General features: G+C 41.4%; 2 protein-coding genes across 6 annotated transcripts in view; both read left to right on the forward strand.

The window, feature by feature from the left end:
* The window catches only part of BEND7 (BEN domain containing 7), an 88,270-nt gene extending 82,664 nt beyond the window's left edge, over positions 1 to 5,606 (forward strand). The window contains exon 10 of the transcript XR_003943553.1: positions 5,595 to 5,606. The gene's annotated coding sequence lies outside the window, so the exon portion shown is untranslated. The remainder of the gene's footprint in view (positions 1 to 5,594) is intronic.
* Positions 5,607 to 17,901: 12,295 nt separating this feature from the next.
* The window catches only part of LOC115478847 (selenide, water dikinase 1), a 65,434-nt gene continuing 58,904 nt past the window's right edge, over positions 17,902 to 24,431 (forward strand). Inside the window, exon 1 of one of the 5 annotated variants that reach the window (XM_030216475.1) lies at positions 17,902 to 17,951. The gene's annotated coding sequence lies outside the window, so the exon portion shown is untranslated. Of the gene's footprint in view, positions 17,952 to 18,213; positions 18,353 to 18,430; positions 18,456 to 18,480; positions 18,617 to 20,314; positions 20,364 to 24,431 lie in introns of those variants that run through there. The other 4 variants (XM_030216476.1, XM_030216479.1, XM_030216477.1 and 1 more) reach the window with 4 other exon arrangements.

A 24,431-nucleotide genomic window follows, 5' to 3' on the forward strand; every position in this document is an offset into this window, starting at 1 on the left:
AATTGTAACTTCCCAAACATTTCCCATCATTTTGATGAAAAGTGCTACATCACCATGGACCCTCATTGCTTCCCTCTGAGCATGTCACCTCCAGAGAGCGGGGCTCTAGCCACAGCCTGACCCTGCCTGAAAAGATGTTACCACAGCTCTGTAGCTGGTTACATTGAAAGTAATCCTGAGGTTCATAAAGAGCCTTTCAGCTTTCTCGCAGTAGGAAATCTGAAACTTGAGGATCTCTAGAAGAGAGGAAGGACATAGAAATACAGAAAAGGATGGCAGATAAAGACAATATGGCTGCCTGATTTGGTAGCTCGGACAAATTAACTTTCCCTCTAGCCTCTATTGGGGCCTGCGACATGTTGTCTAGATATTTTAGTGTCTCATTGGACAGATTGTGGACACCATTTGAGGAACTCAACGAGGGACCATTTTTTGCTGGTGTCTTGGGACCTTACTAGTGTTAAATTTACTGTGTCACTTTTGGTTTGATCGCTGTGTTGTCTTGCGAAGATTTAGGTATGGGGATGTTGTGTCTGGGATGGTTTGTGTGTATGAGCTTTGATTGGAAGAGGGTTGGTTCTTGCGAGAGAGTCCTATGGGTGTGTGTGAGATGGGATTGGGGAGGGTTGGGTGGGAAGGTTGTTTTGGAGGTTGGAAGTTATATGTCAGGTTCGCTTGTGTGGCTGGCTGCGAGCATGGTGTGTCTTGTTAATGGTTTATGGTATGATGGGGGAGCCTAGTGGAGGCTGGGCACCAGAAGACCCTGGGAAATATGTATTTCTTGTTTTATATGAGTATTGTCATTGTGCAGTGGGAACCTCCTTGAGGGTTTGTTCTTGGAATGTGGCGGGTATTAATTTGCCCAATAAGAGGACAAAGATCGTACTCAGAAAAAGCATGTTCACATTGCCTGTCTTCAGGAAACCCACCTAAATGATGAGGACCATCAAAAATTGAAGCGTAGTTGGGTGGGGGCAGTACATTACTCATCAGGTACTACCTGTAGTGCAGGGGTGGCACTCTTGATAAGCAAATCAATACCATATCAGATTCATAAGGTGCTGCTATCATGGAAGGGCAGATATATGTTGGTCCACATGACTCTTCAGAGCTCAGAGTTGGTCATTCTTAATGTCTATGCCCCTAGTGGTTAGAGCAGCGGACTTTGTTCCTGGGGAACTGGGTTTGATTCCCACTGCAGCTCCTTGTGACTTGGGGCAAGTCACTTAACCCTCCATTGCCGCAGGTACAAATAAGTACCTGTATATAATATGTAAACCGCTTTGAATGTAGTTGCAAAAACCACAGAAAGGTGGTATATCAAGTCCCATTCCACTTTTTCAGATACTAAGCTGTGGAACTATATCTACATTTACCTCTTTTAGTTCTGTGGGATTTTAATATTGCAATAGATCCTTCTGTGGAAAGGAACGGTGGAGGGGGCCATGTTGATCTTAGACCCAGTCTGGGCCTTTGATATTTTCGCATAGTCTTAGATCTGGTGGATCCACTTTGAGGTGGTTTGCCTTTTTCAGGAGTGTGCAAACATTTTTGGGTTTCTATCCTCTTTACATTCACTTCCAGGTTGTGTTAGCACCAGTTTTTAAAAATCTATTCTGCAGTCCCATTGTCATGATTATTCCGTCTTGAGGGGTTAGTCCTTTTCTTTTGCGGACAACATTCAACTTCTATACTTTGTTGATCCAACGTCAGCTGATTTGACCTCATTAACGTTCTGTTTGTCCCAAGTGGCCCAATTGCTTTGTTCTAACCACCTCAGAAGTGCCAATGGGAATTATAGGTCCCAATCTTTCACTGTCCACTGCTTAATATGCAGGAAATATGCTTAAATTCTTCACTTCAAGCATTGAAAGTAATTATTAACACCAAACTTTCCTTTGAACCACAAATCTCTTTGCTGCTGAAATCCTGTATTTATGCACTTTACCAGCTTACATCTATTAGGTCTCTGCCGGATAAAGGTTGTATTATCACCTTCATTTATTCTCTTATCACTTATTCATTCCCTTGATAATGGTGTGCAACAGCTTGCCTTTAAGAGAGACTTCAGACTGTAGCACTGCTTACCAGACGCCTACGCTATGCTAAAGCCAATGCTCATGTTTTTCCCTTTGTTTAAAGAACAACATTGACTGCCGATAGTCTGGAGAATTAATTTTTTTTTATTTATGCTTTCATAATATTGCACAAGCAATAAACTTGTTACAAGCAACTCAGGAATCAAAAGAGATCAAATATCTGAAACAACATATACTCTTACACAGAGATCAACCAATATAATAAAATATTTTACTTTTGTCCCTTCCTTAGACCACAACCAAGGGGGGAGTGGCAGATAAACCAGGGAAATCACTATAAGAAAAAGAAAATGGAGAATTAAGTTTTAAGATTTTGGTCGTCACTTTTAAAGCAAGACATGTTGGTCAGCCATACCACACGCTCCTCAATTGTGTTCACACAGTGATAAAACTTTTGGCCACATCACCTCCCTCTTGAGTCAACTTGAAGTTCAGCATTTTACATTTTTGCTCCTTTACTATGGAACTCAGAATATATCTATGTTGAGGCATCTTTGCCTAGATTCAAGGCAGTGGAGGAGTGGCCTAGTGGTTAGGGTGGTGGACTTTGGTCCTGGGGAACGGAGTTGGATTCCCACTTCAGGCACAGGCAGCTCCTTGTGACTCTGGGCAAGTCACTTAACCCTCCATTGCCCCATGTAAGCCGCATTGAGCCTGCCATGAGTGGGAAAGCGCGGGGTACAAATGTAACAAAAAAACAAACAAAAAAAAAACCTGAAGGTGTAACTCTTACCAGGCTTTTGGGGACCAGTAGCCTTGAGTGTCTTCCCATGAAGAAGAAGATATTCATAGAACTGTGTGTGAGTATCGTTACTCCAAAAACCTGTATAAACTGTACTTTTATTTTAAAAAAACTGTATAAAATACATTTATAAAACGCACATCATGATAAGCTGCTCTTTACAAGAAGGCTGCATGAAATGATGAGTACAATTTTGCTACCTAACAGGCTTGCACAGGAACCTAACCCTCTTTTTCCCATAGGATCAATGGTTCCGTATTCGTGTTCTCAGTATTCACGGGGTTTTGTAGGAACCTAACTCCAGCGACTTGTGAGAATGGACTGTATATTAAACATTGTTAATAATCATTGAAAGAGTGGTAGATGTCTGGAATACCCCCTCAACCCTCCCCCCCCCCCCCCCCCCCCCCCCAAAGAAGAAGCTATAGAGACAAAAATGGTGATGGAATTAAACAACAACAACAAAAGCAGTGGGATGTACGCAATGGATCTTTAAATGGCAAGAGGAAGGAAAGCAAAATGTTGAGCACTTCAGCTGAAAAGCAGTGAATTCACTTTTGCACTTTACATAAGTACATAAGCATTGCGATGCTGGGACAGACCAAGGGTCCATTGAACCCAGTACCCTGTCACTGACAGCGGCCAAAAGAAAAAGCAATTTGTTCCGCCCATCCTAGAAATACTGTATTATTCCCTCGTCCATTCAATAACAGTCTATGGCTTTTTCCTCCAGGAAGCCGTCCAACCCTTTTTTGAAGTCCGCTAAGTTAACCACCTTAACCACATGGAGGTAACTTGCAAAGACCCACAGTTACAAGCTTTTAAACTGCATGAACTGGTAGTTAAAACCCTCATCAACTTACAATTTTATAATTTATTGGTGCTTTCTGACTTTGTAGGACAGAGCAGTGTAAACCACATACAGGAAAAAGGAAACGAACTCCATTGATACATAGGAAAGCAACATCACTCATACTTAGAAAGAACAGCAGACAGGTTTGGAAGAGGAAATAAAAAAACATAAATAGGAATGGGGGAAACACAGGGAAAGAAAGGTAACTGGTAAATCTTATGTATCTGATAATATGAAAGACCTGCGTGAAAAGCCAAGTTCTAAGTGTGGTTTTATAGTTTTTAAAGGAGGTGTTAACGGCGGAGGGAAAGGGGGAGAGTGTGCCAGATATGAGGTGAGAGAAAGAAAAACCTGCGGTGTCTGGTTGATTCTAAATATGCAAATTTGGGACTCGGGAGAATTAGACTGTGATTGTTTACAGAACCTAGGACTCTTGTTGAGTAAGGTGTTGTAAGGAAAGAAAGGTAGTCAGGTGAACCTACTCAAAGGGCCTTAAAAGTCAATACTGCAACCTTGTAAATGATACATTGTTGGGCCGGTAACCAATGATGTTTGCTTTAACAGAAGAGTAGTGTGATCATACCAATGAGCGTGACAAAGTTACTGGGTGGACTAGATAGACCATGCTGTTCTTATCTGCTGGAATTTACTGGTTATTACATAAGTATTGCCTCCATCGTGGCCAGCATCCTGTTTCCAACAGTGGCCAATCCAGGTCACAAATACCTGGCAAGATCCCAAAAAAGTACAAAACATTTTATGTTGCTTATTCCAGAAATAAGCAGTGGATTTTCCCCAAGTCCATTTTAATAATGGTCTATGGACTTTTCCTTTAGGAAGCCATCCAAACCCCTTTTTTAAACCCCACTAAGCTAACTGCATTTACCATATTCTCTGGCAACAAATTCCAATTACAGGTTGAGTGAAGAAAACATTTTCTCAGATTCGTTTTAAATGTACTACTTTGTAGCTTCATTGCATGCCCCCAAAAGAATAGGGAATCGAAAACCCTGAACATCAGTAGCCAGGTAAGCAGCGCAGTGTGGAAAAGAAGCGACATGTTGGTAGAATGATGTGTAAAACTGCTTGAAATTCCTGGGAGAAAACCTGAAACAATTTCCGATTCTTTTCTGGCTTTCAGGGTGAAGGAGGTGGAAGTCGTAGGAGGATACCAGTCATAAAGATAAATTTAGTGAGAGCAACATTTTAATATTTTTTAATGTGTGAAATAGGATGTCACACATGGTATTTAATGTCACATCTTTCTTGCCATCAATTGTATTACAAACTAGCATTTTTAACTGCAAATAAGGCAGGATCAGAAGACAACGTAATTGCAAGCTCATTTAATATGCCATTTTCTTCCTCGTTTGAGCTCCTGTAAATTGCTTGTACATTCATTACTCAAGTTTGGATTGGATTAAGAGGGAAATTCTGAAGAAATGGTGCCATGTTAATGAATTAATTTACCATACATAATTGTCCTATATGCAGTTTCCCAGCTTGGGGTTGCTAGACATTTGTCTGAATGAACTAGTGAAACAACAAGAGACAAGTGATGGATTTTTTTTTTTTTTTTAGGTAAAGCTCTTACTGAGAAGTTTAAACAAGTCCTACATAAGAATAGCCATACTGGGTCAGACCAGTGGTCCATCTAGCCCAGTACCCTGTTTTCAGCAGTAGCCAAGCCAGGTCACAAATACCTGGCAGAAACCCAAATCATGGTACTATTCCACGCTATCAATCCCAGGGCAATCAGTTGCTTCCCAATGTCTGTCTTAATAGCAGACTATGGACATTTCCTCCAGGAACTTGCCCAAACCTTTTTTAAACCCAGATACGCTAACCATTGTTACTACATCCTCTGGCAAAGAATTCTAGAGCTTAACTATTCATTGAGTGAAAAAATATTTCCTCCTATTTATTTTTAAAGTATTTCCATGTAACTTCCTTGAGTGTCCCCTAGTCTTTTTACTTTTGGAACGAGTGAAAAATCGATTTACTTCTACTCGTTCTACACCACTCAGGATTTTGTAGACCTCAATCATATCTCCCCTCATCCGTCTCTTTTCCAAGCTGAAGAGCCCTAACCTCTTTAGCCTTTCCTCATATGAGAGGAGTCCCATCCCCTTTATAATTTTGGTCGCTCTTCTTTGAATCTTTTCTAATTCCGCTATATCTTTTTTGAGATACAGCGACCAGAACTGAATGCAGTACTCAAGGCGAGGTCGCACGATGGAGCAATACAGTCTTTCTGTATGAGAGTCAAGCAATTACATCCATGTTGCCCTCAGCATCTGTTGGAACCGATGCCAGGCTCATAAGTGCAGTCGTTATCTGGTTTGTTTGCAGAGTCATGGAATCGGAGGTAGGGTATTATTATGGATTAAGAACTGGTTGAAAGATAGGAAGCAGAGAGTAGGATTGCGTGGCCAGTATTCTCAGTGGAGGAGGGTAATTAGTGGGGTCCCGCAGGGGTCTGTGCTGGGTCCGTTGCTTTTTAATGTATTTATAAATGACCTAGAGATGGGAATAACTAGTGAGGTAATTAAATTCGCCGATGACACAAAATTATTCAGGGTCGTCAAGTCGCAGGAGGAATGTGAACGATTACAGGAGGACCTTGCGAGACTGGGAGAATGGGCGTGCAAGTGGCAGATGAAGTTCAATGTTGACAAGTGCAAAGTGATGCATGTGGGTAAGAGGAACCCGAATTATAGCTACGTCTTGCAAGGTTCTGCGTTAGGAGTTACGGATCAAGAAAGGGATCTGGGTGTCGTCGTCGATGATACGCTGAAACCTTCTGCTCAGTGTGCTGCTGCGGCTAGGAAAGCGAATAGAATGTTGGGTGTTATTAAGAAGGGTATGGAGTCCAGGTGTGCGGATGTTATAATGCCGTTGTATCGCTCCATGGTGCGACCGCACCTGGAGTATTGTGTTCAGTACTGGTCTCCGTATCTCAAAAAAGATATAGTAGAATTGGAAAAGGTACAGCGAAGGGCGACGAAAATGATAGTGGGGATGGGGCGACTTTCCTATGAAGAGAGGCTGAGAAGGCTAGGGCTTTTCAGCTTGGAGAAGAGACGGCTGAGGGGAGATATGATAGAAGTGTATAAAATAATGAGTGGAATGGATCGGGTGGATGTGAAGCGACTGTTCACGCTATCCAAAAATACTAGGACTAGAGGGCATGAGTTGAAGCTACAGTGTGGTAAATTTAAAACGAATCGGAGAAAATTTTTCTTCACCCAACGTGTAATTAGACTCTGGAATTCATTGCCGGAGAACGTGGTACGGGCGGTTAGCTTGACGGAGTTTAAAAAGGGATTAGATAGATTCCTAAAGGACAAGTCCATAGACCGCTATTAAATGGACTGGAAAAATTCCTCATTTTTAGGTATAACTTGTCTGGAATGTTTTTACGTTTGGGGAGCGTGCCAGGTGCCCTTGACCTGGATTGGCCACTGTCGGTGACAGGATGCTGGGCTAGATGGACCTTTGGTCTTTCCCAGTATGGCACTACTTATGTACTTATGTACTTGTTATTGAAGCTGGCTAAGGTGATCCATTGCAGTGCACTTGATTGAACAGAGAGTTCAAAGGCACATTTGCACATACAGTACAAAATCACAAGGAGAGCGAGCAACCCAATGAATGAAGTGCCATGCTTCACCTGATAATGGTTTTGAAAGACTAACACATGTGTGCTTATTTTTCTGAGTGCTCCTCTTAATAAATTGTGATTGTTGTATTAGTACATTTTCCAGGGTTTTTTTTTGTTTATTCTATTTGGGTTTCTACCAGTAAAATTAGGGATTTGTTGTTTTTGTCTTTGTTTCCTGGCATCCAACGGCTGCTGCAGACTTGAAGACTCTTATTGTCTCAAGAAAAGCCACCTGCTGTGATCCGAAATTTAGTTGAAAATGATCTGAGTGACATTTACCTTTGGCATATGTATTCACTGATGAATGTGTTCCACTCACACATTGAAAAAATTGAACATGAAAATAACTCACTACTGGAGGTAAATCTGTCCCAGTCTGTTCTCAGATGTCGAACACAAGACAGTTTAATCTCAGTAAAGGTAAAGCAGTTGTTAATGAAGTTGCGTCAAGATGGACTGGATGACCACTGTGATTCATTTTGTTCACAAGTAGCCTCACTGTACACCACATGTTTGGAATATTTGGAGATGTGGACCGTGCCACTGGAGGAGTCACCGTATTTGTGTGGATGGCTTTCACTGAAATTCCAAGTTGGGTGAAGTTGTTGCAACTGTGGCATATCTCAAAGAAAAGGAAATAGACATTGACGATAGCAAATGTTTCGATCAGTTGTGCAACTTGAAGAGATTTGTTGAGTCAAACCGAAGATTATGAAAAGTTATTGTTGCACGAGAAATGGGTGAAGTACTTCAAGAGCTGCAAGACTGAGGAATGTTTCTCAGAACTTCTTATCACTGCAGAGTTTTTCTTTGCGATTCCATCACATAGTGCTAACACCGAACGAGCTTTTTTCCTTAATGCAGAGCCAATGGACAAAGGAGAGAAACAAGTTGCTGGTTGAATCTGTCAAAGGAATCATGTTTGTGCACCACAACGTTAAGCTTATGACGTGCAAAGACTTTCACACGTATCTCAGAAGCCGGCCAAAGTTGTTGCAGAATATGTGCTCTTCTGATAAGTATTCTTGGGCTCGGACTCAGTCAAATTCAAATCCAGAAACCTTTGAAAAGTGGATTGTCTACTGCTGCTGCACTGTCATGAGAGTGGTTTGCACTGCATGTGGGTATCCTGGAAATCTGAGTGGTTGGGGAGCCTCCAGGACCACTGCCTGCAAACTTTGCAAATCTCTCTCATGAATATTTATTGTGGGTATCCTGAATACCTGACCGGCTGGGGTGTGGGTGCCTCCAGGACCAGGTTTGGTAACCACTGCAATAGCCTATTGTACAGTAGACTCGATACAGCTTCTTGTCAGCTTTTTGCAGTTTCGCTGCTTTTATAGTTGTAAGCAATTTTACACTTCATTTGTTCCTTCGCGGTTGATATACTGCTGCATTTTTAAAGTCACCATTCCATGGTTGGTTAAATGGTGCCACAGTTGTTATTTCAATTGGACTCATTGAATCCTGTGTTATAAACGTTACTGAATTGTTATTGACTCCTTAAGCAGTCACTTGTTGCGCCAAAACGCAAGACTGCGTTGTCTTCCTTCAGTTTGTTGTGCCTTTAAACGTCAATTAAAGCCGAACCCCTGTGTTTGAACTTTATTGGTCTACCTTCATTTTTTTTGTCAATGCAAATGGGGGCAGAACAGTCGTTCAAAAACTTTAAATGTCATAAAATCATGGTTCTCCCTGAACCTAACTTTACGCATCCTGGTGGTCGAATGGCCTCTTCAGGGCACAAAATAACCCCACTCTTTTCTGACCACTGTTGCTGATCTGCTTGCAGGGCAGGGTTGGACAGCAGGGTATGGCGGGGCGAGACAGCATTTTATTTTTTGTGTTCTTTTTTTTTTTTGTCTTCACAAATATGGTAACCCTAAGCACATAGGATTTCTAAAGGAGAGGAAGGGAGAGCAGTTGGTGTGGATGAGCAGATTGGGTAGGCCGAGTAATCTTTATCGGCTGTCATTTTCTCTGTTTCTACAATGTCCCCATATCAGTCCATGGTGTGATCATACCTCAACTACTGTGTGCAGTTCTGGTTGCCACATTTCCAAAAAGATACAACAAAACTAGAAAAGGTTCACAGAAGGGCAACAAAAATGATAAAGGGGATGACACAGCTCTCTTATGAGGAAAGGGTAAATAAGGTAGGGTTTTTCCAGCTTGGAGAAGAAGTGGCTGTGAGGGCTTATGACAGAGATTTACAAAATCGTGAGTTCAGTGCATCAGGCATAGAGGGGATGGTAATTTACCCTTTCAAATAGGAAGACTAGGGAACATTGCATGAAACTAACCCACAGAAGATTTAAAATAAATTCTAGAAAGTATTTTTTAATGAACAGGAATTGTGGGATTTGTTGCCAGAGAATGTGATCAAGGTTAGCAGTTTATCTGTCCAAGGTTCTAGAAGACGGGGTCCATTCACCGATATTTTGCCAGAGAACCTTAGGGGGTCTCCACCACCTGCTCCTGGAAATAAACAGCACAGAATGGGCTTTATGCTCATTATTTGGCATCTGTTAGTGACTTCCAAGTGACCTAGGGACTCGATGAACCATTCCGAGCAGTTATTTAAAACAAATGACCTCTCCATGGACACATTGTGAAAGTCTGCTTTTGACTGGACGTGCTCAAGCACCAATAAAACCATTGGTCTGACTTAACTGGTCACATTTTATGCTCTTACGTGCGTTTAGACAGTAGATGCTGTACAGCTCAGGTTTTGAAAACGAAAAATAATTTCTTCCTTTATTTATATCTTTGCTGGGCGATTTGGCACAGTGTTATGGATTGTTTTTACTGTGAGGTCACTGGAGTCTGTGCAGGCTGTGTCATACCATTTACAGGGCCAAGAAAATATGTAAGTACATGAGTTTTCTAGCCAATACGGGCCTCTTCTTGATATGTAAATCCGCTGTATCGCTCTGCTAATTATATTTCCCCAAACTTGAAAATAGGTTACTCAGCAAAGGCATTCTGGTAAAGAGTGACACCTAGTGGCAGGCTAAAGAGTGGATTTTATACCAGGTTCCAGGAGGAACTAATCTGTCCTAGTCATCCAGAGGACAGCTGCTATAGTACGTTGGAGGGACAAGAAGTCAGAAAAAAAAAATGAGGGAAATACATTTGATAAATTGTAAATAAGGGCTTCAATGGAGTTGGAAACCCAAAAGGAGCAACAGAAAGATGAGAAAAACAGGAACAATGAGTGTGCAGCCTATGTGTGTGTCTTAGAAACTGCTATGTGCCTCAAAGCAATCTTCCTAAAAACACTTTACAACTAATTTTAGTGTAAAAGTATAGATACATCTTTCAATGAATGGGAGCATATCAATCATAATTAAATACATCCGGAGATTCTACTTGTAGTTCTCATTCCGTAGCTGATTTATCTATTGACAGTAGTATAGAGTCCAACACCTGACAAATCGAAGAGGGATGCCCTACAGAAACGTTGACACAACCAGAGGAGTAGGGAAGGAACATGGGTCAACCAAAGGAATCTCCAGAGATCGATTGTAGTAAAAGATGTTTATTGAAAAACCAGATACCGTAGACTCGATACAGACCGTGTTTTGGCAAAAAATATGCCTGCTTTAGGAGTTGAGTTTTTTCAATAAACACCTTTTACTACAATCGACCTCTTGAGTTTCCTTTGTTTGGTTGACCTATGTCCGTTCCTTACTTCTCTAGTAGTGCAGAGTCCCCCATATTAGCAGAAATGGGGGAAGGGGAAAGGACTGAAGCAATCCTCCGAGTACTGTGCTTGTTTCAGTTAGCGCTCGTGTGCATATTAGAAAACGAAGGATAACCAGCTGTCTTCTGTGCTCTATACCTTCTCTCCTATAGTATAGTATAAATCACAGCGTGCAGATCTAAAATAAGAACATAAGTGTTGTCATACTGGGACAGACCAAAGGTCCATCAAACCCAGTATCCTGTTTCCAGCACAGTGGACAATCCAGGTCACAAGTACCTGGTAAGATCCCAAAAGAGTAAAACAGATTTTATGCTGCTTATGGACTTTTAGGAAATGATCCAAACCTTTTTTTAAACCCTGCTAAGCTAACTGCTTGACAACAAATTCCAGAGTTTAATTACACATTGAGTGAAGAAGTATTTTCTCTGGTTTGTTTTAAATTTACTGCTTAGTAGCTCTATTGCGTGCCCCCTATTCCTAGTATTTTTTGGAAAGAGTAAACAAGTGATTCAGGTCTACCCATTCCACTCCACTTATTTTATAGACCTCTATCATATAGACCTCAGCCGCCTTTTCTCCAAGCTGAAGAGCCCTAGCCGCTTTAGCCTTTCCTCATAGGGGAGTTGTCCCATCCCCTTTATCATTTTTGTCACCCTTCTCTGTACCTTTTCTAATTCTGCTATATCTTTTTTGAGATGCAGTGAGCAGAATTGCACATAGTATTTGAGGTGTGGTCACACCAAGGAGTGATACAAAGGCATTATAACATTCTAATTTTTGTTTTCCATTCCTTTCCTAATAATTCCTAAGATTTGCTTTCTTAGGCGCCACCTCACACTGAGTAGAGGGTTTCAGCATATCATCAGCGTTGACACCAGGATCATTTTCCTGTGCATCGTGTAGCTATGGTTTGGGTTCCTCTTTCCCACATGCATCACTTTGCATTTGCTCAAATTATAACGTCATCTGCCATTTGGATGCCCAGTCTCGTAAGGCCCGCTTGCAATTTTTCACAATCCTTTTGTGATTTAACAAATTTGAATAACTTTGTGTCATCAGCAAATGTAATTACCTCAGTAGTTATTCCCATCTCTAGATCATTTATAAATGTTAATAAACAGAAATAAAACAAGCCAAAGAAAATAAGACAATACTTTTTTGATGAGCTTTTGAAGGTAATCCTTCTTCGGATCAGAAATTCAGAAATGAGCAATTGATGACATATGTCAGAATATAACTGTGATAGACCAGCTTATCAAAAATATCAATCCCAAAATAATCTCTGGTAAAGATCAAAATACTGACTATCAAAGAACCAGAGTATAATCAGGAGGAGTCAAAGTAGATAAAAGATTAATCAGACACTTAAGTATTTAACAAATAGTTTTACAAAAAACATTTTTGATAGATAATGGAGAGTTCTCAGAGTATAAACTCACCCAAGCGAGACTACACCGAAGTGATTTATATCTCTAAGGGTGGACAAGCTTCTCAATCATGGAACTTCTCCACAATTTTTATGTGTGAACAAAATACACACCCGTGCTCTCTTCACAATTAATAAACTAATTCAATATTTAAAAATGTCTGAATCAATCTTATCCTTTGCTCTGTCCAACCTCATACACATGAGAGAATTTTTTTTATATATATATATATCGAGAAGGTATAACTCCCTTCTTACTTTCTTAATCTCAATAAGGTATCTATATGCTGTAGTAATGTCTTTGAGATACTCTATATTGTATTTTATAAAACAATATAATCAATTGGGCACTTAGCGTAATATAGTAGGTGATCCACTCCCGGATGAAGTTTAATCCATATACGCGATATTAGGTCCGGTCGAGTGGAATATCACCAATGCTTTATCCTTTCAGGAGCGGATCTAATATTATTAGTCCCAGTTTAGAAGTGCTCCTACGCCTTTAGGACTCTGCAGGGTTTTGTATACACTTCCTCAGGAACTCAGATATGATATAACCAAAATAAAGTCAGGAAAAGGTGCGTTATCTGGGTTTAAAAAAGGTTTGGACAAATTCCTGGAGGAAAAGTCCATAGTCTGCTACTGAGACAGACAGGGGAAGCAACTGCTTGCCCTGGGATTTCTAGTATGGAATGTTGCTACTCTGAGATTCTGCATGGAATCTTTTCACTCTTTAGGATTCCGGAATCTTGCTATTCTTTGGGGTTCTACATGGAATGTTGCTACTCTTTGAGATTTTGCATGGAATCTTTTCACTCTTTAGGATTCCGGAATCTTGTTATTCTTTGAGGTTCTACATGGAATGTTGCCATGATTTGGGTTTCTGCCAGGTACTTGTGACCTGGCTTGGCCACTGTTTGGAAAAATGGATACTGGGCTAGATGGATCATTGGCCTGAACCAGTATGGCTACTCTTATGTAGGATCTCCACAAACTGCATTCAGAGACTTCTATCTGACTGGTCACCATCTGATCCACTTCAGTAAGCACTGTCTACTCTTTATGGAGTCCAGCTGAGGCAGTAATATCCAATGTCCCAGTAGCCAAGCAGAGATACTCAGACATATTGGTCGGATACAGCAAACCAGTCTCCAGGTTTTTAGCAATTTTCCTAGGCTGGCCAGGTGAAGCAGAAGAGTCAGCACTTGTTGCTGTTCAGCCTCCTCCCATACTCGGGCAGATGTCTCTCGCTCAACTCCTGCTGTTTTTGGAGGTGAATTCCGCCTCAAAAAGTGAGGGTGCAGGTAGGTAGGCCTTCGTGGCCCCAACCTCACGGTTTGCTGTGCTCTCTCCCAGTGATGCGGCAGCAGCTGAAGGGGGCATACATCACTTATCACCCCCTCTTTAGAACCTCCCTGACAGCAAAGCCCTCACCCACTTGTGCTCACTCTGTTAATGGTGTTAACAGCGCTGAGGGTCTGATCGCTTCCTGCACTCTGAGTTGACAATTGCAACTAACTGCCTGCCTATCTAGGCAATTCAGGTGATGGTACCTCATGCATTTGTGAATCAGAGGAGTCCTCCGATTCAAAAAAATAAAAAAAAAGTCCTCCTCATGCTTCCAGAAATGAATTCATAATGGTTATCAGCTGTTCACGGAATTTGCACCGAGAACACTTTATGAGGCGGACAGTCTTTCCACCTTTTACTGCCATCACTACTTTGGCTTTCAACTTATGGGTCATTCTGGTGAGGACTTCGTGATATGGAAGGGGCTGAAACGGAAGCCCCTGGTGAGATTCTGGGACATCATCTACCACCGTAGACAGCAGCATAGCTGTGGAGTAACTCAAATACAGGCTGAGACCAATCCCATGGCTTGGAACTACTGAGAGGACAGCGACCACTGAGGAATTTGGAAGTGGAGCCAAGCCAATGGTGTTACATGGATTGTTGAAGCCATGTACATAAGAACAGCCATACTGGGTCAGGCCAATGGTCCATCTAGACCAGTATCCTGCTCCCAACAGTGGTCGATCCAGGTCACAAGTTCCTGGCAGAAACCCAATTAGTAGTAACATTCCATGCTACCAATCCTGGGGCAAGCAGTGCTTTCCTCGTGTCCACCTCAATAACAGACTATGGACTTTTCCTCCAGGCACTTGTCCAAACTTAAAACCCAGATATACTAACCGCTGTTACCATATCCTCTGGCAGCAAGTTAAAGTGCTTAACTATTCTTTCAGTGAAAAAATATTTCCTCCTATTTGTTTTAAGAATATTTCCATGTAACTTCATGAAGTGTCCCCTGGTGTTTGTACTTTTTAAAGGAATGAAAAAAATTGATTCACTTCTACCCGTTCTACACCACTCAGGATTTTATAAACTTCAATCATATCTCCCCCTCAGCAGTCTTTTCCAAGCTGAAGAGCCCTAACCTCTTTAGCCTTTCCTCATAAGGGAGGAGTTCAATCCCCTTTATCATTTTGGTTGCTCTTCTTTGAACCTTTTCTAATTCAAGTATACGGCGACCAGAACTGAACGCAATTCTCAAGGTGAGGTTGCACCATGGAGTGATACAGAAGCATTATAATATAATATTCTTGATAATATTTTGCATCCCTTTCCTAACAATTCCTAACATAGTGTTGGCTTTTTTTGGCTGACACCGCACACTGGGCAGAAGATGTTGGCGTATTGTCTACAATGACACCTAGATCTTTTTCTTGAGTGCTGACTCCTAAGGTGGACCCTAGCATCAGATAACTAAGAATCGGATTATTCTTCCCAATGTGCATCACTTCACATTTGTCCACATTAAATTTCATCTGCCATTTGGATGCTGTCTTCCAGTTTCCCAAGATCTTCCTGCAATATTTCACAATCCGTGTGCGTTTTGACAATTTTGAATAGTTTTCAGTCAGCTGCAGATTGAATCACCTCGCTTGTCGTTCCGTTTTCCAGATCATTTATGAATATGTTAAATAGCACCGGTTCCAGTACAGATCCCTGCAGCAAAAGAAAGCTGGCAGGTTTCAAGATGGTGGGCCTAAATCAGAATTAGTTGGTCCAAATAATTTTTATAAACAAGGTCAGGTGTGACGGACAGCAATGCTATCTTGCTATTACAAAAACAGACAACATCAATTAGCTTCCAAGCTAAAGTTTATAAAAAAAGGTCAAAACCCCTGAAAAACACAGGGCATCATGGTCAACTTGAAACACCAAGGGTATCCTTCCTGGGACTGAACAGGAAAAGGGCTTGCAACCTTGAAGTTATAGTAGCTGAGTTAAAAAAAAAAATTTATAAAATTCCTGGAGGTTCACATACAAGTATTAAGGCAGACCTGGGAAAAGCCACTGCTTATCCTTAGAGCTAAGCAGCATGGAATCTAACTACGTTTTGGGATTCTGCCAGGTACTTGTGACTTGGCTTGATCACTACTTGAAACAAGATGCTGGCCTAGATGGACCTTTGGTCTGACCCAGTTATGTTATGTTCCTACTTGTCCCTGTATCAGGGCAAGCTCGCATGTGGAAAGAGAGGGGATCAAAGCTGCAGACACAAATTTTCTCAAAGTTGTTAAATTATAGACAGATTGTGAAAAGCTACAAGAGGACCTCAGGGAGACTAAGACACTGAAGGGCCCATTTACTAAGCCGCGAAAATGTCTACGTGCATCCAATGTGCGCCAAAATGGAGTTACTGCCTGAGTACCGTGTGGCTCTTGCGGTAAATTCAATTTTGGTGTATGTCCGATACGCGCGTCTGAAAATATTTTTTTATTTTTGGGCACAAGTAGCTGACACGTGCCAAGTGGCACTTGGCACATGTAGGTCATTACCGCCTGGTTACCATGTGAGTTTTTACCACTAGGTCAATGGCTGGCAGTAAGGTCTGAGACCCAAAATGGACACGCGGCAATTTTGATTTTGCTGCACGTCCATTTTCGGCAAAAAAAAAAGGGGCCTTTTTTTACGTGCACTAAAAAATGGATTGGTGCGTGGCCAAAACCCACGCCTATGCTACCGCAAGCCATTTTTCAGCGTGCCTTAGTGAAAGGATGTCTGAGCATCCAAACGGCAGATGAAATTTAACACGGCTAAGTGTACATAGGGAACAATAGCCACATGTATAGCTCTATCATGCTAGTTTCTACATTTGGAGTCATCACTCAGGAAAAAGATCTAGGTGTGATTGTGGACATGTTGAATCTTCCACTCTGTGTGCAATGGGGGCAAATAAAATAATGCAAGCAATATTGTCATTTAGTGCACTATTTGATTAATTTTTTAACCATTGGTCTGACACAGTGACAATTTTTCTACAGTGAGCTGAACCTATTACCAGCTCAGTGCTTGTGCTCATTCCTATTGTCTGTTCTGGTGCAAGAGTATTAAGTGCCCTATGCCTGCCAGTGCAGCCCCCCTCCCAATACAATTATAGAAAAACATAATGGGACATAATGCTTTTAAGTATTAAAGTGGTTTATGGGTATAGTTCTTTGAGTTTGTGTGGCTTTTATTTATTGCATTTGTATCCCACATTTTCCCACCTCTTTGCAGGCTCAATGTGGATTACAATACATCATGAATAGTGGAAATATATTAGAAAATAGACATTTAGTGTTACAGAAGGATCATTGGGCAACATGATAATAGAAGCAGATATTATAAGACAGTGCTGAATATATGTGGAGGAGTTGTAGAGAGGTGTGGTAGCCGTTCCCGCAAAGACGACCAATTACTGAGTTCCAGGCTGGAGATTTTGGCACAGTCCTGGATTTGTGACCATGCCATCTGGGTACATGCAGGATCAGGCACTACACGTACCATATGCTACTCTAGGACGCAAGTTCAAGACTGGTTTATCTTATCTGTGCTGGTTTGTTGTCCTAGAAGAAGCTGCTGCTTTAGGCAACCACCTAGTCTTGCCTATTGGTGCCGTTGTGGATTTTAGCCATAGAACCTGAAGAGTAAGGAGATTTGGAAAAGAGCAAAGTAGCCCACTGCAGCGCTTCTAGCAGAAAGCTTTATTTATTTATTGCATGATTTGCTTTGCCACCACCAGAGAGACACTTAACTAACTATCAAGAAGACACGAGCAAAATGCAAAAGCCTCTCCTCCTCTCTCCCCACCAAGCGGAGCCGTTGCACGTGCAACACTTGCACAGGCGCCTCTTAAAGGGAGGTAGCGTCGGGCCGGGCAGCACTTAAAGGACCCCGCACGCCTGGAGGGGGGTTAAGGACCTCAAATGCCCTACTTTGCTTCTGAATAAAGGCAGCTGTTCTTGGGTGACCCGAGCCAGGCCGGGCCCAGCAGCACCCCCTCCCCTCCCCCACCCCGACTTTTTCTTTTCCACTCAGGCGGCGCTGAAGGGAGCCCGGGCGCGGTGCATGCTGGGAGTCTGGGAGTCCCGTTCTCCGGGGGGGAGGCCGAGAGCGGAGCTGCGCGCCGGTGAGAGCCGGGTTAACGGGGGGGAGGGGTGGGAAGGGGGGGGGGTGTTCTTAAAGGGGCCTTTATTGAAAGAGGGTAAATAAAGGCCCCGGAGGGGGGGGGGGGGGGACGTGGGCCGGGGTGGCTTTAAGGGAGGCAGAAGAGGCAGCGCAGGGGTTAAGTTTTCCAACCGCCGACACTTTTTCTTTTTTTTTTTACTTTTGTGGTCAGGAGCGGGAACGACTGTTTCTCGCCTGTCCCCCCCCCCCCCTTCCCGAAATTCCATTCTCGGGGGGGAGAAGTTGGTGTATCCTAGGGATTTAAACCGCGTTTCACCCCCGTGTAGCGCGTGGCTGCCCCTCCCCCCTAGTCTAAGGAGGAGCAGGGCCCGCTCCATTTAAAGGCAGTGGCGCAAATTTAAGGTATCCCGGCCTTTTCCATGTTTCTCTCCCTCCCCCCCCCCCTCGGGGAGCGGCCAGGTCGGCAACGCAACCTTTTGGTCCTTCAGGAAAGCAAGGGTTAATCGTTGGCTTTGGAAGCTTTGCATTTGAATTCAGCTGCTTTCTTTTTGCCTATGTTTCCTATTCCTTAGCATGAGAAAGTGTGGAGAGAGCTGGCAGCTTCTGGATGTTGCTTTAACTTCCCCTAAGAGTGGCCTGGCTATTCGAAAAAGTTGCATTCTCTTGGTGAACATCTTGCTGTTAAAAAATGTTCATGGTTGGTCCTGGGAAATGCATTCTGTCTGATGCCCAAACTTTGAAGTCTGATCTCTAGACAGACTTGCTTTCTTCTTGTAACATGTTCCAAGTCAGCAGTACTAAAAAGTGCAATTGTACATCTCCTAAATAGCTTCCCCAACCAAGTTCTGTTAACCATATGTAACGCATATATTAAGTGTGACTTGTTTCTGGGAGGGTTTTCCTTGATGTTTTGAAGACTAGTGTTCCAGTAGTCATTATTTGAAGGAGACACCTGTCTAGTCTAGAGACTAGAAAACTGATGCATTGTAGGTGGGATTGTTTTGTCCTAATAAAAGGTATAATAGTCCAGAAAAGAAAAATTTGGAGACCATGCTCAAATACCATAAATGGTAATCCCAGAGGCATGAAGTAATGTCTTCTCTTTTAGAGCATATGTAGATTCTGAGGTATAATTCTGAGCAAAGACTTGGATTTCATTTGTACAGGAAAGAAGTGCTGAGAATGTAATGCTTCTATATAATATTGGTGCTGAGACTGAAGCTTGAATATTATATGCAGATCTGGTTGTCCCATCTCTAAAAAGATACTGTAGTACTACAAAAAATATAGATAAGGTTATCAGTACCAACTGTATTTGAATGTGCATCACTTTGATAGCTTTTGGGCTTGCAAGCAGTGTATAAACTTAAACTTTTGTTTTTAATGCTAAAGGAGACAGAATGGCATCTTTATGAATAAAGCCTAAAAGGTTAGGGCTCTTCAGCTTGGAAAAAATAGTTGGGGGGGGGGGGGGGGTTGACAGGTTTATGAAATCATGATACTGTTGAAAGGGTTCGTTAGCCTTTCAAATAGAACTAGAGAGATTATTCATAAAACAACAGATTTAAAAACAAATTTAAGACAGTCTTGCAGTCACAACACTAAATTATGGCATTTATTCCTGGAGGATGTGGTAAAAGCTAGAGGTGCAGCTAAGTTTAAAAAAGAAAAGTGTGAATCAGTTTCTGGAGGACAGATCCATTCCTTACTATTAGCCAGGTAGACATGGGGAATGTTACCTCTCACTGCTGGGAATTAATCTCCTCGTTAGAATCTCAGAACTTTTTCTAAGCAACCTGAATTGGCACCAGAGATGCTGGACTTGGTCTGACCATACATATTTTTGTGGCCTGATTTTTTTGATGCTGTGAACTAAATACTCTTTCAGTGGATAGTTATTTCTGGTGCTACTATGATTTCATTTATTATGTTAATATATAACTGATTAATCACAACACCATATGTTGTACTTTTGCTAGGAAACCAGTAACTTTGAGGTTATAAAAAGATGTTCATTTTCTCTTTAAACAAAGTAGAGCTGGTACCTCTCACCTGATGACTGTTCATACAAACAAATGTCTGAAAGATTAGTCATTTTCCAAAACAGTAGAATGGGTCCACTTTCAAACATTATACCTTTAGAGCACATAGTTATTTTGGCTTTACAGTTTCTAGGATACTGCTTATAAAAACAGAAGGTTAGATGCTTTGGATTTTATCTTTTGCATGACTATTAGGCTTAAAGTGCCTTGCCTTCCTGGTTAGAAGCACTTTTACCATTTCTCATTCAGTGAAAACATGTATTCCAGCATTGCCTGCATTCTCCTTGCTTATGACCTCAAAGAACGTCTGATATCATAAGCAGAGGGAACAAAGCCTGACTTGGAACCATGTTCAGACTGTGTTTCAGAAGGTAAGAAGTGATTTTCAACTAGAAGAAGGAGCAGATAAGACCAAGGCATGGTACATCTGTCATGAGCTGTACCATCCTGTTTTTTTTCCAAGATGTTTAGTTGCATGTAGACATTTTTAAATTAAATGCACAATAATAGTAAATGTGCATACTTTTTGAAAAGACTTAGTGCCCTGTTTACTAAGCCGTGTTATAGGCGCATTAGCATTTTAACGTGTGTTAGCCATGTACGCATGTTGACTGTGTACGCGCCTACAATATCCCCTATAGACACCTAGATGGTTAGCACATGCGCTAATTGTAGGTGCGTTAAAAATGCTAACACGCCTTAGTAAACAGGGCCCTTAGATTCCTTTGTGACCATCCAGGTGAACACCATCCTTTCTACATCAGTCCAACTCCATAAAAATACTCATTGTAATCAGCTATGCCAGCAAAAAGCATAGGAATTCAGTTGTGAAAGTAGACCAGATTCATCTCTTTTGTTTTGACTTGAACTTTGTTCGTGTTCTGATGCTAGCGTGTAAGCTTTTGAGAGTGCCTCCTAATTGGCCAGTGCTATCATTATGAATCTTAGTACATTTTAGGGCTGCTGTGCTGATCCCCCTCTGGATTCTACGTGGGCAGACCCTACATTAATAATGGAGAGTAATGTTGGGAATGCATTTATCACTTCTTTTGCCTAACATCAAACTATAAAGTCTGAGCCTTGAACTGAGGATGGTCCTTTTTTTGGACTTGGCGCTGTGAATGGGAATTAATGCCCTGCCATATGAACCCAATGTCAAGCTTAATCAAATCAACTTCCATCAAGCCTAGCATCCTGTCTCTGACCGTGGCCAGTCCTAGTACCCATCAGATCTCAACAGTTGCTGTATTTCTCTTAGCTCTTTTTCAGGCAGGAGTAATAGCTCTCCCAAAGTCTGCCTGTCTGATGGCGGTTTATAGGTTTATCCTTCACAAACTCCTCCAAAACCTTTTTGAATCCTGCCGTGTTAGTCACCTTGACCATTTGTTCAGCAACACATTCCATGGCTTAACTGTGTGTGTGTGTGTTTGGTGGGGGAGGGGGGAGGGAGAGCAATTTTTACAATATGTTTTCAGTTTTACAATTTCCTTTCATTCAGTTGTTTCATGGATTATTCTCTTGTTGTGTTACTTGAAAGCTTAAATGACTTGCCAGTATTTAACCATTCTACCCTACTCTTAATTTTGTAAGCGTCGGCAATCTGTTGTCCAAGCTGAAAAGGCCTAACCTGTTTAGCCTTTCTTATTAAGGGGGCCTTTTACAAAGGTGCGCTAGCGTTTTTAGTTCAAGCTAAAAATCAGTTGGTTTCTAAACGCTGAAACGCCCATAGGAATACGATTGGCATCTTAGCATTTAGCACCAGCTGAATTTTAGCAGGAACTAAAAACACTTGCATACCTTAAAAAGATCTCCTAAGGGAGTTGTTTCATTCTCTTTCTCATTTTTGTCACCGCTGAACATTTTTTTGCCATGTGCTTTTTGAGATGGAGCAGTGAGAACTGCACACAGTACTCAAGGTGTGCTCACACCATTGACCAAATACAAAGACATAATGATATTCTCAGTTTTGTTCTCCATACCTTGTCAAATCCCTAAGCTTTTATTTATTTATTTTTTTTAGCAGCCATTGCACTCTGCTGAAAACTCCAATGTATTGTCCCCACTGACTATGATCTTTTTCTTTGGTGTTGATCCTAACTCAGAATCCAGCATTTTGGACTTGTAGTTGGGATTATCACCATGTGCATCACTTTGCACTTAAATTTCATCTGCCATTTAAATGCCTAATCTCCTAGTCTCACAAGATTGTTCTGCAAATCCTGACAATCCTCTCCCATTGTAACCAATGAATAATATTGTGTGATCTGCAAATTCAGTCACTTCACTGATCATTCCTGTCTCCTATGAATACGTATGAAAAGCATAGGTTCAGGTGCAAATCCACTCCACTACTAACTCTTTTCCAGGTGGATAACTGACCCTTTAGTCCTACTCTCTGTTACCTGAATTTTAGTTAAAGGTAGTTTCCAGTCCTCTAAAGGACATTGCCTCTCAAACAACGACATCCCATATCTAAGGAGCCTTTTGTAAGGGACTTTAGTCATATACCTTCTGAAAATCCAAATATACCAGTTGACATGGTTATTGCTAGTAAAATACTCCTGGATTCTACTGTATATATGGCAGCACACAAATTGATGGAGTAACGAGTCCTTAACTATCAATAATTGGGTGCTAACCAATTAAAGTTAATTGTCACTCATTAACATTTGTGTGTGCTGTTCTGTGAGGCATGGTACCTAACTCTGCTAGCACATAACTCAAAGGGGGCATGACCATGAGTGTGTCAGAGGCATTTTGAAAAGTTGTGCACGTAGTTGACTGGTGATTTTTGAATCAATTCCACAGAAGAATTTTATATTGGATACAGGAGAAATTTTACAGATAGAGAATAAATCCAAAGTTGTAGATGTGATTCTTGATTCTAGGATGACAGAGGGTTAAGTTAATGCTTTGGTAACAAAAAAAAAATCCAGGTTACAATAATTGAGGGCTGTTTGTTCTTTAAGTCCTCAAAGTTTCAGCGGTGTTGCTCAAGCTGTATTGCCTTATGCTTCAAAATACTGTGGCCAGATTGATTTCTAGGGTGGATAACTTTAAGAAAGCTTTTCCTTTACTAAGTAGTCTTCATTGGTTGCAAATACATTCTAGAATAGATTTCAAGATAGCTTGCATGGTTTATAAATCCCAGATAGGTAAAAATTTGGATGGATTGTAAAACTGTTATAAATAAAATAAATTTGGATGGATTGGCAATGGTTCCCATTCTGCACAAAATTTACTTTTAGTTTTTCCAAGTTTTAGAGGGGTTAGATTGAAAAAAAAATAACTAGAACATTGTAGATATTTAAGTACAAAAATTTGGAATAGTTTGCCTGTTCAAATTAAAAGATCTAGTTCTTCCCTGCTGTTTCGTAAAAATCTTTAAAAATGTATTTCTTTTCTGTAAATGATATGGAGTAAGTTAATGTATACTTTTTGGTTTGAGCTATAATTTACTGCATTTGTGGAAGGACCGTTTTTTATTTTAATCTGCGTTGAATACTAACAAAAATGTGGAATATAAGATATTTTATAGTATAATATAGTTACAGAATATGGCCTCAACATGTGTAATTAAACTTCGGAATTCGTTGCCAGAGAATGTGGTAAAGGCGGTTAGCTTAGCGGAGTTTAAAAAAGGTTTGGACAGCTTCCTAAAGGAAAAGTTCATAGACCGTTATTAAATGGACTTGGGGAAAATCCACTATTTCTGGGATAAGCAGTATAAAATGTTTTGTTCATTTTTGGGATCTTGCCGTGTATTTGTGACCTGGATTGGCAACTGTTGGAAACAGGATGCTGGGCTCGATGGACCTTTTGGTCTTTCCCAGTATGGCAATATTTATGTACTTATGCTTAACTTGGGCGCCAGCATCTACACCAGGTTTCAGCAGGCCTAAGTCTGGTGCCTAAAATTAGTCACGGGAATCGGCGCTAAGAATGATTCTATAAAGGGCAGCAAAAGATGGCTTATTGCAGGGTGCGCTGAGGCATCCCTCAGTAATTTTTGGATGTGTGTGCGTAGTACCCACGTGCTGGGGGCAGAGAGTGGGTGTGTTCTGCACTAATCGATTAGCGTAGCTACATTGCCATATGCAAAGCGTTTGCTTAGTGCACAAGATCTTACTACCTACATATTGGGTGGCAGTAGGGGCTCACTTGCTAATGGGAAATTAGTGTATGGCCACTAATATAGAAAATAGAAAAATCGTCCATGTTACACTGTCAATAAAAATAGTCTTAGCGTGGGACTGACCCGCATAAGGGAAAGAGGGATGGGACTTGATATACTGCCGTTCTGAGGTTTTTGCAACTACATTTAAAGCGGTTTACATATATTCAGGTACTTATTTTGTACCAGGGGCAATGGAGTGTTAAGTGGCTTGCCCAGAGTCACAAGGAGCTGCAGTGGGAATTGAACCCAGTTCCCCAGGATC

Source organism: Microcaecilia unicolor, chromosome 10 (assembly GCF_901765095.1).
Source record: "Microcaecilia unicolor chromosome 10, aMicUni1.1, whole genome shotgun sequence".
Taxonomy (NCBI): Eukaryota; Metazoa; Chordata; class Amphibia; order Gymnophiona; family Siphonopidae; genus Microcaecilia; species Microcaecilia unicolor.